The following is a 15,830-nucleotide window of genomic DNA, read 5'->3' as shown; positions in this document are numbered from 1 at the left end:
GGCTGAAGTCGTACAAAGCTAGAAAAAAGCCCTTCATCAATGAGAAGCAAAGAAGAGCCAGGCTGAGGTTTGCAAAAGACCATAAGGATTGGACCGTAGAGGACTGGAGTAAGGTAATCTTCTCTGATGAGTCCAATTTTCAGCTTTGCCCAACGCCCGGTCGTCTAATGGTTAGACGGAGACCTGGAGAGGCCTACAAGCCACAATGTCTCGCACCCACTGTGAAATGTGGTGGAGGATCGGTGATGATCTGGGGGTGCTTCAGCAAGGCTGGAATCGGGCAGATTTGTCTTTGTGAAGGACGCATGAATCAAGCCCAGTACAAGGTTGTCCTGGAAGAAAACTTGCTTCTTTCTGCTCTGACAATGTTCCCCAACTCCGAGGATTGGTTTTTCCAGCAGGACAATGCTCCATGCCACACAGCCAGGTCAATCAAGGTGTGGATGGAGGACCACCAGATCAAGACCCTGTCATGGCCAGCCCAATCTCCAGACCTGAACCCCATTGAAAACCTCTGGAATGTGATCAAGAGGAAGATGGATGGTCACAAGCCATCAAACAAAGCCGAGCTGCTTGAATTGTTGCACCAGGAGTGGCGTAAAGTCACCCAACATCAATGTAAAAGACTGGTGGAGAGCATGCCAAGAAGCATGAAAGCTGTGATTGAAAATCAGGGTTATTCCACCAAATATTGATTTCTGAACTCTTCCTAAGTTAAAACATTAGTATTGTGTTGTTTAAAAATTAATATGAACTTATTTTCTTTGCATTATTCGAGGTCTGACAACACTGCATCTTTTTTGTTATTTTGACCAGTTGTCATTTTTTGCAGATAACTAAATGACAATATTTTTATTTGGAATTTGGGACAAATGTTGTCAGTAGTTTATAGAATAAAACAAAAATGTTAATTATACCCAAACACATACCTATAAATAGTAAAACCAGAGAAACTGATAATTTTGCAGTGGTCTCTTAATTTTTTCCAGAGCTGTGTGTGTGTGTGTGTGTGTGTGTGTGTGTGTGTGTGTGTGTGTGTGTGTATATATTATATATATATATATATATATATATATATATAATATATATATATATATATATGACACTGTTAATGTACAACCATGTAACTATAATTTTTAATTTCCCCCCTGGAAGGAGTTATTATTATTATTATTATTATTATTATTATTATTATTATTATTATTATTATTATTATTATTATTATCCAAAAGGATTTCATAGTTAGTCACAAGTTTAAAGCAAAGCGTTACTCCGATGTGAAAGGTTAGAGAAAAACAATTAGGACCTTGCGCGTACTCCCTGTGCTGCAGGTCCTGAAAGATGTCATTCATTATATATGGAAATACACACGTTTCTGTACATGGTGTAATAACACGAATGCTCAAAAAGGAAGGAGGTGGCGAACTATAAGATACGATGTGATTACTTAGGATGACAATATTTCTGTGAAAATACTCTTTTAAAAAAAAAAAAAGTTACTTTACCGTTTGTTTTGTGTTATGTGATGGTAGCACGTTCACATTCTAGCCTTGGTCAAATAAACAAATACGCCAGTTTATCAGCCAATCAGTCTCGTCTGTTACTGTTTCCAAACTATTTCTATGTGCTGTCTTGATGTGGATACCTTTTAAAATTACAACATTTTGGTGAAGAACAAATGTTTCTAAAAATATCCTGTTGCAGTTGTTCAAAAATGCTCAAGCCTAGTACACATTTGTAAAACAGTGCATTTGTAGAATGCAGTGTAAATTTGAATCCCAATGCACCACTACAATCATATTCTGCTAGGCAGTTCTTATTATTACTAATGTAATTAAATATAGTCATATGTTTTGGCCATAACTGTATTTAATTAATTTTTTAAAGAATTGTTATGTTTTATGTATATTTAAAAAAAATGCCATCCAATAGTTAGTGCGGAAGTGTTTTAAAAAAGTGAACTCTGCTTTATTTTATGTGGATTTTTTTTCTTCTTTGATTTCCATAAAATATGGCAAACATGTTTTTGCAGATTTTATATAAAAAAATGAATTTAACTAACTAAATTATTTATTTATACTCATTAACACTGTTTTTCATAAAAACCCTTCTGTTTCGTTGCAGATTTTAGGAAATGTTACTACAGATTTCTGTGGGGACTACACAATGCATGAATTTGGTTTTCTTCAGAAATTTGAGTGATGTTATATGTGTATCATCACACACCATGCAGATGCAGTTGCCTTTCTAGAAATTTTGAATAAATTGGAGAAGTTGTAGGGATTTTTAAAAAATGTACAGTAAAAATATTCACAAAATTACACAAAGGTACTTTTACTTGCTATATAAATATGTAGACATAAGATGAAGTGTAAAAAAAAAGTCTGAAAAAGAAGTAACAAACAGATCAATATATTAGTCAGACTGTGATAAAGAGAGAAAGTGTTGATGTTGTAAATCTCCCTCCCAACCAGAAGGGTCGTTGTGTAAGGATATGTACCGAGCACCGTGCATATTGGGTGCACCAAATGCACCGAGGCGTTGTGCACCGAGCACAGTGCGCACCAAGCGTGCTGAATGCACTGAGGCGCTATGCATCGAGCACCGAGTGCACCGAAGCACTTGGGAGCCGCTAAAGCAGTGATGCCTGCCCTAACCGCATGTAATCACACACCTGGTCAGCTTTCAATTGTTGTATTTGCCTTGTTTATAAGATAAATCATTCGTGTATTTATTTTGAAAGATCAGTTTTGGGGTTTCAGAAGATACCTTTTTTTTTTTTTTATTATTAAGTTTTTTTAAAATGTAGTTTGCCCTTCAAAGATGAGTCCTTCATGGTAAAGGTATTATTAATAGTTGTACCATTCATGTTTTATATTTAGGGTTGTGTATCACATATCAACAAAACCATCATATATTTTGTTTCTTAAACAACTGCATTTTTTTTTTTTTAATAAATAGGAACTCTCTGTTATGGTTTCTATATTCAGACGTCTTGCTCGTTTCCTGAGTTGTAAGACTTCCCTTTGCTGATTCTGGATAGCAGAATGAGAACTAATACCTAAGACTGTTGTTTTTTGTTTGTTTTTTTACATATGGCAAGTACATGCATTATATTATTATAAAATGTAGGCTTACTGATATCATAAGGCACTGAATCATTCTGCACTGTTAAATACTGTTTTACCCAATTAAACTGTTTTTTTGTTTGTTTTTTTATATCAGGTTTGGTATTCTGATGTGGCCATTTTTCAGTTGTATAATGAAATCTAAATGTATTTATCACCGATTGCATTTAATTTATTAAATGTTTCCATGTTTGCCAACGTTTTAGTTTTAACATAACACATTTACATAGACTCTATTGAAACTAGAAGGAATAAAAAAACGTATTGGAAAAAGGTACAATTTCAAAATAAGGAATAATTCTGAACATAAATTTGATATCAAGTGAGCATTTAAGAAAAGGGAGGTTAATTAGATTTTTACTTGGAAGGAGTTGGAAATTATGGATCACTTCACTGACTAGCCAAAAATAGCATATGAGTATAATAAAGTTGAGTCCAATAGGGGTTCCAGAAGGCAATTTCAACACAGGTTCAGTTGATACAATTAAATAAATCAACTACTGTAGAGACTGGATGGAGGGTTAATTGGTACAGTTAAACAATTTAAAATTTATTTTAGTTTTCACTGGGTATGGAACAGCACGGTGACGATGAACAGCCTGTGATATTCAAAGAGAATAGGAGAAGAAGGAGAAAGATGAAAGTGTTTGTATCATCAAACACTTTGGTTACAATGGATCAAATAGCGATTGAGTTTGTGTTGCCTACGTACAATAAGTTTAATAAAATACAAGAAACCCTAATGCTTGATGTTGCTGGAAACTGCGCCGTCGAACAAGTTAAAACCCAATTGTGGATGCAAGCAGTTGAAAAAAGTGTAAGCCCTGAGTTCTACCAAAAGTGTACCCGAGATCAGTGCATACTGCTTTACCAGAAGAAAGGGCACTGGTATGAAGTATATAACAAACATCAGATGTTTCACACACTGGACTGCATACGCTATTGGAAAGCATTGAAAAAAGATTTAGGAAGAATCCAGTTGGTTTCCAGACCCCAACCGACTGAGGAATCGGAGCAGTATGAGAGGTATCTGAAATGTCTTATTGGTTATGATGTAACAGATGTCAGCAATGTTCATGATGATGAACTTGAGTTCACTAGGCGTAAATTGCTGACTGATCGAGTTAGCAAACCGGGATCCAAAACCTTATTCCATGGATCCTTGGATAACTCCTAAGCCTCTTCCAGAATATATCCTAAATAAGATAAGCAATAATAATATTTTAGTTGTCATCCACCGAGGAAATGCTAGTCAAACCATAAAAGTATCAATCGATGACAAACCTGATCAGATTCTCCAGAACTTTTTCACCAACATTGCTAAAAAAAGTCTTTGCTTGGCATTTCTGAAGAAGACAGTGAATTAGACTTTGTTCTCAGAGTTTGCGGTAGAGATGAATACATTTTTGGGGACAACCCTGTTAAGAACTTCTACTGGGTGAGACAGTGTCTGAAAAATGCAGAGGCGATCCACCTTGTTTTGGAGTCTGCACCCGATCCAGACCAGGATGTTGTTCACAAGGAGGACTGGTCACTGGTTGATGATTGCACTGGAGTTGCAGGGTCTCATGAACAGCTGACAATAGAAGAAAAGGACCATGAGAAAGTGTTTACCATTTCTATGTGGGATTGTAACAGAAAATTCAGAGTCAAGGTCCTTGGTATTGATATCCCCATGCTGCCCCAAAATTCAGAGCTCATTGTTTTTGTTGAAGCCAGTATTTTTCATGGACAACAGCTGCTGGCTCAGCAGAGAACCTCCTCCAAACCATTTAATGAAGAGGTCCTGTGGAACACATGGCTGGAGTTGGATATCAAGATAAAGGATCTGCCGAAAGGTGCCCGATTTAGCCTACAGGTTTACTGTGGAAAAACTCTAACTCAGAGCACTAAGGCTGAGTTTCAAGAAAGCGTCAACTTTGACTACAAATGTAAGAACCGCTTGCTCTGTTATGTTAACCTCCTACTGATAGACCACCGCTCGCTGCTGCGGCAAGGGTAATATTTCCTCCACATGTGGAAGATGCCAGAGAAGAGTGAAGATCATAGCAGTGTCAATGCTGACAAGCTCACCTCGGCTACCAACCTGATAAGGAAACATCCATGGCCATTACTGTGATGCTGAATAAATAATGCTACCCCATTGCTTTGCCAAAAGGTTGGGAATCAGTTGAGGTTGAAGGTGAGAGGTCAAGACGAGAGATGCCTAATCACCTGCGCAAACAGTTTGAGAAAATTGATCCACTGCATCCTCTGACGCCAGAAGACAAAGAGTTGCTGTGGCATTTCAAGCAGGAATGCATGAAGTGTCCAAAAGCGTATCTCAAGTTTCTCAGCTCAGTTAAATGGCGGAAACAAGAAGTGGTTTTAGCAACACATCAGCTGTTGAAGAAACGTGATGCCTGGGATCATAGCACACTGGACGTTGGGCTTGCAATGCAGCTGTTAGACTGCCACTTTTCAGATGAGAATGTGCGCACCGTTGCAATGAGAAAGCTGGAGACTCTGGGAGATGATGATGTTCTGTGGTACCTGTTGCAGCTTGTACTGTTTAATTTGTTCACACTATTTGCATACAGCCTGTGTGTTTTCGATTTTAAGTAAATTATCTCTACAGAACAAAACAACGAACTGTCAGTTACATTTAAATCCTCTCTGAACTATTTTGCATAATTTGTGTATGTAATGTGAATATCTTTATTTAATATGTTTGTAGAGCTACTGAATGGGTGTGTGTGTGTATGTGTGCTTTAGGTGTGAAGAAAAACAAAAACAAAATTTTAATATAATTTTGTTTCTGATATTGGAAATTGCTTCTTCGTAAAACCGTTGACCAAACCTTTTATAAATTAATTCCAGAGCCTGATCTTTTGAATTAATGTGTTTTCTATCCACTTGTTGCATTTCCCATTCATTTATACAGGCTGTGAAGTCTGAGCCTTACCATGACAGTGCCCTGGCTTGTTTTCTGCTGAAACGTGCTCTAAAGGTAAGTACAAAAGAACAACGTCATGAATATATTTATGTACTTTGTTTTTGTAGTTTTTGAAAGTTGATCTACTGTTTCTTCCAGAGGAAAAGAATTGGGCATTTCTTGTTCTGGTTTCTAAGAAGTGAAATAGCCCAGTCCATGCACTACCAGCAGAGATATGCAGTGATCTTAGAGGCATACCTTCAAGGCTGTGGTGAAGCCATGCTACGTGACTTCAAGAAGCAAGTTGAAATTAGTGAAGCAGTGCAGGAGATCTCCAAGGAAATAAAAGCAATGTCTGCTGACAAATATGATGTTTCAGTACAAGGTATCTGCCCAGTGAAACATGTTGTATTACAAACCTTGTTTACACAATCAAAAGATGAAATACAGCTCCATCTTTGAAAACTTTAACCAAAACTCCCTGTTTTTATTATGATGATTAGCTACTTGTACTATTTTAAATTCCTGGTGGGGAATGCAATAGTCCTCAATTGTCTTCAATAATAAAACTGTAGGAATCATTGAATATTTTATTATTATTATTATTATTATTATTATTATTATTATTATTATTATTATTATTATTATTTGTGAAGGCTGTGTTAAGTATGAAAACATGCCTATTAACTATCAAGGGGTATGTATTTTTACTTTGTTCACGTCCAACCCCTTTACCTCCTGCTACCCCTTTGCTTTTCTATAAAGAACACAACTCCAATCTATAATGCATATTGTTATTTATTGTATAATAGACTTTTTATTTCCCGTTGTCGGGTGTATGTATTCCTCATTTCCAGTATCAAGGATATTATATACTGTAATGGATAACTGGATAACAATGGATAACAATGGATAATGAGTGTCAGGCACACAATAGTAATACAATTGTTGACCTTTAGAAATCTTCACATGTCTCCCTGGTTTGTGATATCAGAAACAGTGTAATATTGATCTTGTATGCTCTCGGGCATGTGTAATGTAATAAGCACTCATATTCACCAAAGAAAATTGTCCACAGGATTTTGAGAAGTGTAGTTTTTGAAGTTATTTGTAGCGCAGTGTGAAATTACTAAATGAATAAATAATAAAAATAATAATAATCAAAAACATTTATTGTGAAGGTTGCTTGCACTGCCAAATGGAGAATGAAAATGCTGTGTCAGACAGAATAAATTAAACAGTAAAGTAAGTTATTTTAGGTGAATCATGGTGTAAATACTGCTGTTATATTATCAGCATTATCTTCTAAGGTAGTAGTATACCCAAATAGATTATACAGTAGAACAAAAAGTATTACAGTTGCAGTATGTTCTATTACGTAAAAATCAAAGTTCCCCTTAAAGTAATTCCTTTATAAAAACATTTGCCTATTATTGAAGATGAGAAATGAAATCTAATTTGTACATGGTTTTACAGCAACAAAAATATATATATATTTAGACAGTTTAGATAATGTAACTAAACAGGTGTAAAAATATGTGGAAAATAAACAAATTAGTGTGAACTGAATAATCTCAGGCTATTTTTAACTTTCAGAGGCATATTAGTAAGAGAAAAGTGTAATATAGTTGTGAAAGTTTAGATGTATCTAAAGGGGGAATATATGTATATGTGTTGAGTCACATATTTGCAGTCACTACCATATGATATGTAACAGCAAAATAAATCAGTTTGGTCTTTGTGGGTTATGCAGGTTAGGTAGATCATTATTTCTCACACAACACTACAGTCCTACAGTATATCACAAGGTTTTCTGTCAATTTCAGTTGTTTTCCAGCTCAGACAGAAACTTGAAAAACTTCACACATCAGGGCTACCAAGAAGTTTCAAAGTCCCATACGACCCTGGCCTCAGAGCAGGTTCACTTGTGGTAAATATAACCCGATACTCTATATACAGAACGATATCAGTGGTATTAGTGTAACATTGAAATTGCTAAAGCACTGCCCTATCCTTACTGCAGATTGAGCAGTGTAAAGTGATGGCATCAAAGAAGAAACCACTGTGGCTTGAGTTCAAACCTGCCGACCCCACAACCCTATCCAGTGACACTATTGGAATAATCTTTAAGGATGGAGATGACCTTCGTCAGAACATGTTCATTTTACAGGTAGTTTTTTTTCAAAACTCTAAACATTAGAAATCAATGGAGAAATTAAACGTTAAACCCAAATGGAATCTGAACCCCAATAATGTGCTGTATGCCCTTTATAATAACTTTATAACAATAACATTTTTAATAGGGTGTGTGGCAGGCTGGCGAGTGGAAAGAGGCCCAGAGACAGACTGCAGTTCAAAAAAAATAACTATTTTATTATAAATAAACACAAAAATGAAAGGGCACAAGGGCCAAAACAAAGCAATTTCAACACAAAGAAAGACAAAAAGCAAAACTTAGAAAAATAACAATTTCCAGGCTGGGCAATGCCTTCACTGGATTCAAACTTTCCAAGCAACCAAAAAAACCAACCTGCTTCCTCAGCTCCCTCTCCCCAAATGAGAAGCAGAGGCCTCCTTTTATATCAGGTGGCTGGGCGCTGATTGATCGTTAATCAACTAATCAACCCCAGCCACCTGAACATAATAAACCCAGGCAGGTAGGGGAAGTTAACCCCATCCCTGCCAATTTAAAGGGCAGAGCTTTGCTCTGCCACAGGTGTCTCTATCTTTATAGCAAATAATAAAAAAAAGTATCAGATAACAAAAAATACCATAACTGCATTTGTAGACTGATGCCAGTCAGAGCGCACGTTTCAACTAATGTATGCCAGTGACCCAATATATGACAGTTACACCGTGCTTTATTCTCAATATCGGTTGACGTCACAGCAAAGTCAATTCAAAGCAGTGTCATCAGAAATCACTTGGCTGAATAAAGGGTGGTCATGAATAGAAAACAAATATAGTTGGTATATTAAAAATAAAGCAGTGTATAAGAGTGCTAGGATTGCAAGCTTCTTGTGTAAGGGCTATATTGACTCATGCAGCGCGTAAACAGACCTCGGTGTTCAGCTGTGGTCCATTCACTTCTACTGTTGCTATTCCTCTTGCAGGATGTAATTGCATAAGTCCCAAACCATCAGTTATCTTCATCACAGTTGTTGTCTGTTTAATTTGTTTATAACGATAGGGGAGCCATAAGTGCATTTTTGTAAGTTGCATGCAGTAGATAACTTTATTTTAATAAAAAGATGAATATGTTATGATATGTGATATTTGGCTTATGTTTTATCTTGTGATATTTGGCGTGTGTTATATCTTGTAATATTTGACATGTGTTATTAGATTCTTCTCATTATGGAATCAATCTGGGAGACAGAATCCTTGGATCTATCCTTGTTACCATATGGCTGCATTTCTACTGGAAACAAGATAGGTGAATCTGTTTAAATGTATGCAGGTTTGTGGGGTAGCTTACAGTGTGTATTATAACCACTAATGTGTGTCTCCTCAGGGATGATTGAAATAGTTAAAGATGCCACCACCATAGCTAACATCCAGCAGAGCACCACTGGCAACACTGGAGCTTTTAAAGATGAAGTATTAAACCACTGGCTTGGAGATAAATGTGTAATGGAAGACAAGGTAGTATTTTACTATAAGATTGTAAAAGTGTGTGTAACCTTCTCCAGATACAATAGCACTCATACTGAGACCTCAAACATGTTCATAGAGTGTGTGTGTGTGTGTGTGTGTGTGTGTGGTATAGGAGCATTACACTGCGTGCTGTTTTTCTAAAACTATGTTAGTCTTTTCTGCTTTTCAAACAGGGACTAGTTTGCTCCTGAAATGTAGACCCACAGTCAGGCTTAGTCGACATAGGTCCTTGATTAAAGTCATTACCTCACAATGCTGAGGCAAGCAAAATCATACATACACAGGCTGAAACATTGTTTATGTTATATCGATTCAGTTCTGTTTAAATATTGTCACACACAATCAAATACCTCACTATGACTGTTATAGACTGTTTTTTTGGCAGTAAACATCTCCCCTGTTACGTACTCATTCTAAGTAATGATTTGTTTATAATATTTATTTATTGCACATCCCTACAACCCTGGTTAACACTGTACTGTAATCTTCAGTTTCAGCAGGCTGTGGAGAGGTTTGTATATTCTTGTGCTGGTTATTGCGTTGCCACATATGTGTTGGGGATAGAAGACAGGCATAACGACAACATTATGATCACAGAATCAGGTAAGTGAAACTGATTTCAGCTAATCTTCTATGTCGCAATACTATAGTGCACAAAATTATCATGGATTGATTACCTACATGTACCATACCAGCCACAGCTAAAAAAGAAAATAGCATTTTACACCACTGCTGAATCGCCCTGGATTGCATCAAACACCTATCCCAGGATTAGCCCTAAAAATAAATGGTCGATGCATCCATGTGGATTCCCTGGTGTACTGTAAACACTAGAAATCGCAGCTGTAGTTATCCCGTCAGGGTACATGGCATGTACATTTTGTCATGATGAAACTTCAGCATGTAATGCTTGTATTAGGATCTGTCACCTTATTTGACAATATTCCTTTCTTTAGGTAATCTGTTTCACATAGATTTTGGACAGATCCTTAGAAATTACAGAAGTTTCCTTGGGATTAGCAAGGAAAGAGTGCCATTTGTTTTAAGGCCAGATTTTCTGAATGTTATGGGAACTTTTGGAAAGAAAACAAGCCCTCAATTCCAAAAATTCCAAGTATGATCGGAGTAATAAAGATCTGATGTAACGTTTTGTTTCTTCATTTGTTAAGATTTTCAAAGGCTGTGGAGCAAGTGTTGTCATGTTCTTTATTTATTTATTTATTTTATGAAGGGAAATCATTTTACAAGAATTAAAAGTACACTTAAGACCTATTTTTAGTAGGGAACAGTAAGGGAACAATTTTTTTAGTTGAAAATAGACCTATTTGCAGCTAGGGCTGTCATGTTGAATATAAATCTGGTATTATAATGATATAAAATGTTATTGTTTGTTCTGTAAATATACTATGCTGCCTTTTTTTCTCAGGATGTCTGCATCAAAGCATACTTGGCTCTGCGGCACCATACCAACCTTCTGATTATCTTGTTCTCCATGATGCTGATGACAGGAATGCCACAGCTAACCAGTAAAGAGGATATTGAGTATATCCGGGAGGCCCTTCCCGTGGGGATGACTGAGGAAGATGCAGAGAGGCATTTTCTTGACCAGATTGAAATTTGCAGGGATAAAGGCTAGACTGTTCAGTTCAACTGGTTTTTGCATCTTGTCCTTGGAATCAAGCAAGGGGTGGAAAAGTGTTCAGTGTAACTCTTTCTGACACATCCAGGTTTCTTCTTCTAGTTCCGTTGAAGATTAATACTGGTGTTCAGAAAAAAACAATAACATATGCTCCACATTTTTTCCAGTGTATTTTCATCCCTGACCAGCTTCAGTAACCAGATAGTTAAACATGTAGTGCTAGATTTTCATCAATTAACCATACTCTTACATAAATATAGATATCACAGCAAACAAGATTTAATTATATTGCATAGTGCCAGCAAATTTTTCATTCTTCACCATGTTTTATTAAATATAAGCTGATATATTTTTTATATTTTTAGTGTCTATTTCAAGTTGTACAATGTACTTTAATGCTTATTTTTGTAAATTGATTTTTATAGCCTGCAGAAACAAATACAAATTTTGTATTGCCTTAGTTTTTGTTTCAATTAACACCTAAGCATATTTGTGCTTCTTCAAACTCGATTTAAAAATCAGTTAAAAGGCAAAAAACAAGATCCATCCATTCACAAGGAGGAACAGTGTTCACCTTTCTGTTCCTCCTTTTTCCACTTGTTGAGCCAGAGTGTTCACAAACATGTATCTCTTGTAGTCGGATGTTGTTATTCAGATAGACCACATGAGAAGCAAACAGACTTCCTTATACTTATGCAAAGACTGTACAGTCAGATTTGTTCTGCATCTTAAGGTGGCCTGAGATGAAAAACAAAATCATTGAACAGTAACCTACATCTTAGTTCATGACTCAGCTTGTAAGTCAGAATGCACAACCAAGTTTGAGTTATTCACCATTTGAACCATCATTGATTGGTGAAGTGATTTGTGAAAGTGCAGTTCAGCTAAATTTAAAATTGTACATGCTCCAATAAACAGGAACAGTTCTACTGTATTTAGTCCACTCTTAGCCCTTCTAATGTTAAACATGAGTCTAAGTAAATTCTAAACTGAAATGCAATTCCATTTCAAGAGACATATAAACATGGTGACAGTTTAGTCATCATATGAACGTAATAAAACACACGTGGCAACAACTTTGTAATATTTTAGAATGATATACAGAAATGTTCCAGTTTTACTTACAAAATTATTTTTCATATCTCCATGATGGTTAAATGTAATTATTTGTTAAATGTTTTAATTAAGATTCCCTCATAGCACAAAAGGGATTCCTTAATGTTCTATGCTGGTGCCAACATGCTACCACTATTACTAATTAGAAGTTTCATTTTTGAACTACATAAGTTAATATGCTTTGTCTCAGCAAGGCGACTCAGATTCGTTAGACTGTAACAAGAACTTCATAAAAAATGTGTTCGGTAAAAGATGTACTATTTTCAAAGAAATGCTATAACTGCTGTAAATATTATAAGAAAAGTATCTTGTATTGCGATATTTTCAACAACAGGAATCAATGCTATGATCTCATGAACTGTAAGCTAAGAGTTTATTGCTTGATCTGAACAGAGAGCTCAGCTTGTTGCTAAGATTTCAATGATTTATCAACCAGATAGTAATGACAGTGTGACGACATCAAAATTCTACAAAAAGTTTTCGTTCTGGGTGTGGGGTATTCTTAAATCAAGCCTGAAATATACAGCACACATTTATTTCTGAAACAAGAGTGGATATTTTATGAATTAAAGGCTATTTATTGAAGTCAAGTATTTATTTATGATTAGCAATTGCTCTTACTAACTGAAAACCTTAAAAATAAACCAATGAGAAAGCAAGAATTAGATGATGGTTTCCCTGATTGTGAAACAGACAGAAAAAGTTCCATCACTGCACTCTCACCTGTATCACAAACTGCATTATTTATCTTTGACAGACTGTAAATTCTTCTGTACATGACAATAGTTTATATGAGGATATGAATGGTTTTAATATACTGTATTGGGGAATTTATGCTTTTTCAAGCAATTCCAAGACAGGAAGAAAACAGCAACACTGTGAACAAAAACAACAGCACAATCTGAGGTATGTCATATGAGATCAAATGGTTTGTAAGCATGATCTGTATCATTGTCTATAACATAAAAACTGTGAAAAGTGAAAAGATGTATTTCTACTGCACACCTTTATTGAGACTCACAGAATACATCTTGTAAAGAAACTCTCTTAAAAGCGAGTAGTCTGTATCATTAATATGGTCAGAGGTTAAATTAACGTGGCACTGAAATGGTGGAAACCATCTGTAACAGAACTTTAATGAGAGAATCATAGAATACAACTGCGTACCAACTATTAAGACCCTTTGTCAAAGCATGTGGTGTGTATTGTTGATATGGTCAGCAACACAGAAATTAAATCACTACCATTTATGGTTTCTGGGAGGATTTGACAGCTTTGCAAAGAAAATTTACCCCAAAGGGTTCGTTTTTCTTGTATGATACTTATGATTGAACTTGACAAAGAGAATCATAGAATACAACAAGTTTGTATCTTGAAGAGTAAGGCTTTTATCTCCTGGGACCCAAATAGGTACATGACCCCAAATATGGAATCCATCTTAGGTCACAAGTCAAAGTGAAGGAGTTATTATGAGTTTGCCTGCTGAAAGGTTTAGAAGATTTTAGGAATAGTAGGTGGGGCAGCAGGCATGCAAACTCAAATACAAGCTATGTTGTACAGGATGTCCTAACAATACCCATCTCTTAATTATGCAAACCAATAGATCTCATTTGGTTATTGAATCTGCACAATGATGTGGAAGCTGCTGCAGCTGAGCTTGGAGCACAGCTGCAAATGAATAACGTGAAAGCTCCAGATATCTCTGATGTTTGTCTGTCGTTACTTGCTTGGAAAAGCTGCATACACAGTGTTTGTTTTGCTAGAGTGATAATATTAACCTCATAAAAGTTTACCATGGTGAACTTCTATAGTAATTCAACTTTTCTATGCTTTAAGTGTATTGTACTACCTCTTTTCAATGCTTTTACCATGATACATTATTTAGAATTACAACTAAACTACAGATTTCAAGTTAGTGATAACATTCTGTAAGTAACTTCAATCCTGCAACTTTTTAGGAGCTGAAAACAAATAAAAAGGTATAATTAAGTAAATGATCATTTCAATTAAGGTCTAGTTAAGTAATTGAGAGCTCAGTTGTAATGAAAACCAGCAGGCACAGTGGGTCCTCATGACCTGGGTTAAAAACCACGGTGTTACATACACAGGTAAAACCTTTACACACTTACTCAATAAAATGAACTTTGTTTTTCCATGAAGGTTAAATAAACTCAGATGGGCACAAGGATGTGGTGCCATATGAAGAAACCAGTGCATGAGTTTACCACACTACAATTGGTGTACCACTGTACCTCCTAATTATAATACAAAATCATTAATGTGCATTTCTGCTATAATAAAAATGGTCATATGGGGTCAGTGTGGGGAAGAAAATTGGAAGTCAGTTGATAATGATCCAGGTAGTCTGTTCTGCTCTTTATTTTGGCACGTGGTTAGGGGAAGCTAAGAGTTTAATTCTATTGTGACTTATTTCAAAATTGTACCTATATAGGTTATGTATTGCAATATAAATGACCTTTTTGAGATTATTACAAAGGGATGAATGTTAATGAAAATGTGTAAAAGGGTTGACATAGGGCTCCTGAGTGGTGCATCAGGTAAAGGCGCTCCACGTGGAGTGCAGAATGCGCCCTATAGCCCAGAGATGTGTTGTCCTCCCAGGCTGTAGCTCTGAGGTGGCTGCATGGTGGGCTTGCATTGTGAAAAAGAAGCGGTCGGCTGATGGCACACGCTTCGTTGGACAGCGTGTGTTTGTTTTCGCCACTCCTGAGTCAGCACGGGGGTTGGAAGCAGTGAGCTAAGCCTAAAATTAATTGCCTATTCCAAATTGGGAGAAGAAATGATAAAAAACAATTGGTGACTACCAAATTAAAAAGAAAAAAGGGTTGACATTGTGGGTAGATGGACAGTAGCATTCGTGGAAAAGACAGTTGTTCTTAAAAGTACAAAATGTAAACAGACATCTATGAATAATGGAAATGCTAAACCAATTAGCAGAATGTACAATGAAAAACATTTCTAAAACTGTCTGGCTGATTCCCAAGCATCCATTCTACTTCTTCACTTTAGTTTGTTGATTGGTAGTTGGCACTAAGAAACAAAGAAAGATAGGGACCAAAAAAAGAAAAGGTTATATTGAAGTAAAATACACAACAATCTCTCACAATCTAACACAAAAGCTAAAGTTAGTAGATGATCCACCACTGCCAAGGAATGCAAGTACTGTATTTTTAAAGACTGACCTGTTTGCCTGTCTCTCCACTCTGTCTCTAAAAGTATTTAGCAAATGAAGTTTTCAAGTGGGGCCCTCTTTTCAGTTTCTATGCAAATACATTCCTTTTTACAGAGTGCTAGCCCTACCATTACCTGAAACATACAACAGCTATGCTCAGAGATATCGTTGAAGAAGAACATT

At 36.1% G+C, this 15,830-nt stretch overlaps 1 pseudogene; it reads left to right on the top strand.

Moving 5' to 3' along the window:
- Positions 1 to 3,696: 3,696 nt before the first annotated feature.
- Positions 3,697 to 11,407, top strand: LOC121319027 (annotated as a pseudogene).
- The last annotated feature ends 4,423 nt before the right edge of the window (positions 11,408 to 15,830 follow it).

The sequence above is a fragment of the Polyodon spathula genome, chromosome 7 (assembly GCF_017654505.1).
Source record: "Polyodon spathula isolate WHYD16114869_AA chromosome 7, ASM1765450v1, whole genome shotgun sequence".
Lineage (NCBI taxonomy): Eukaryota > Metazoa > Chordata > Actinopteri > Acipenseriformes > Polyodontidae > Polyodon > Polyodon spathula.
This window is presented reverse-complemented; position numbering and strand designations above follow the sequence as displayed.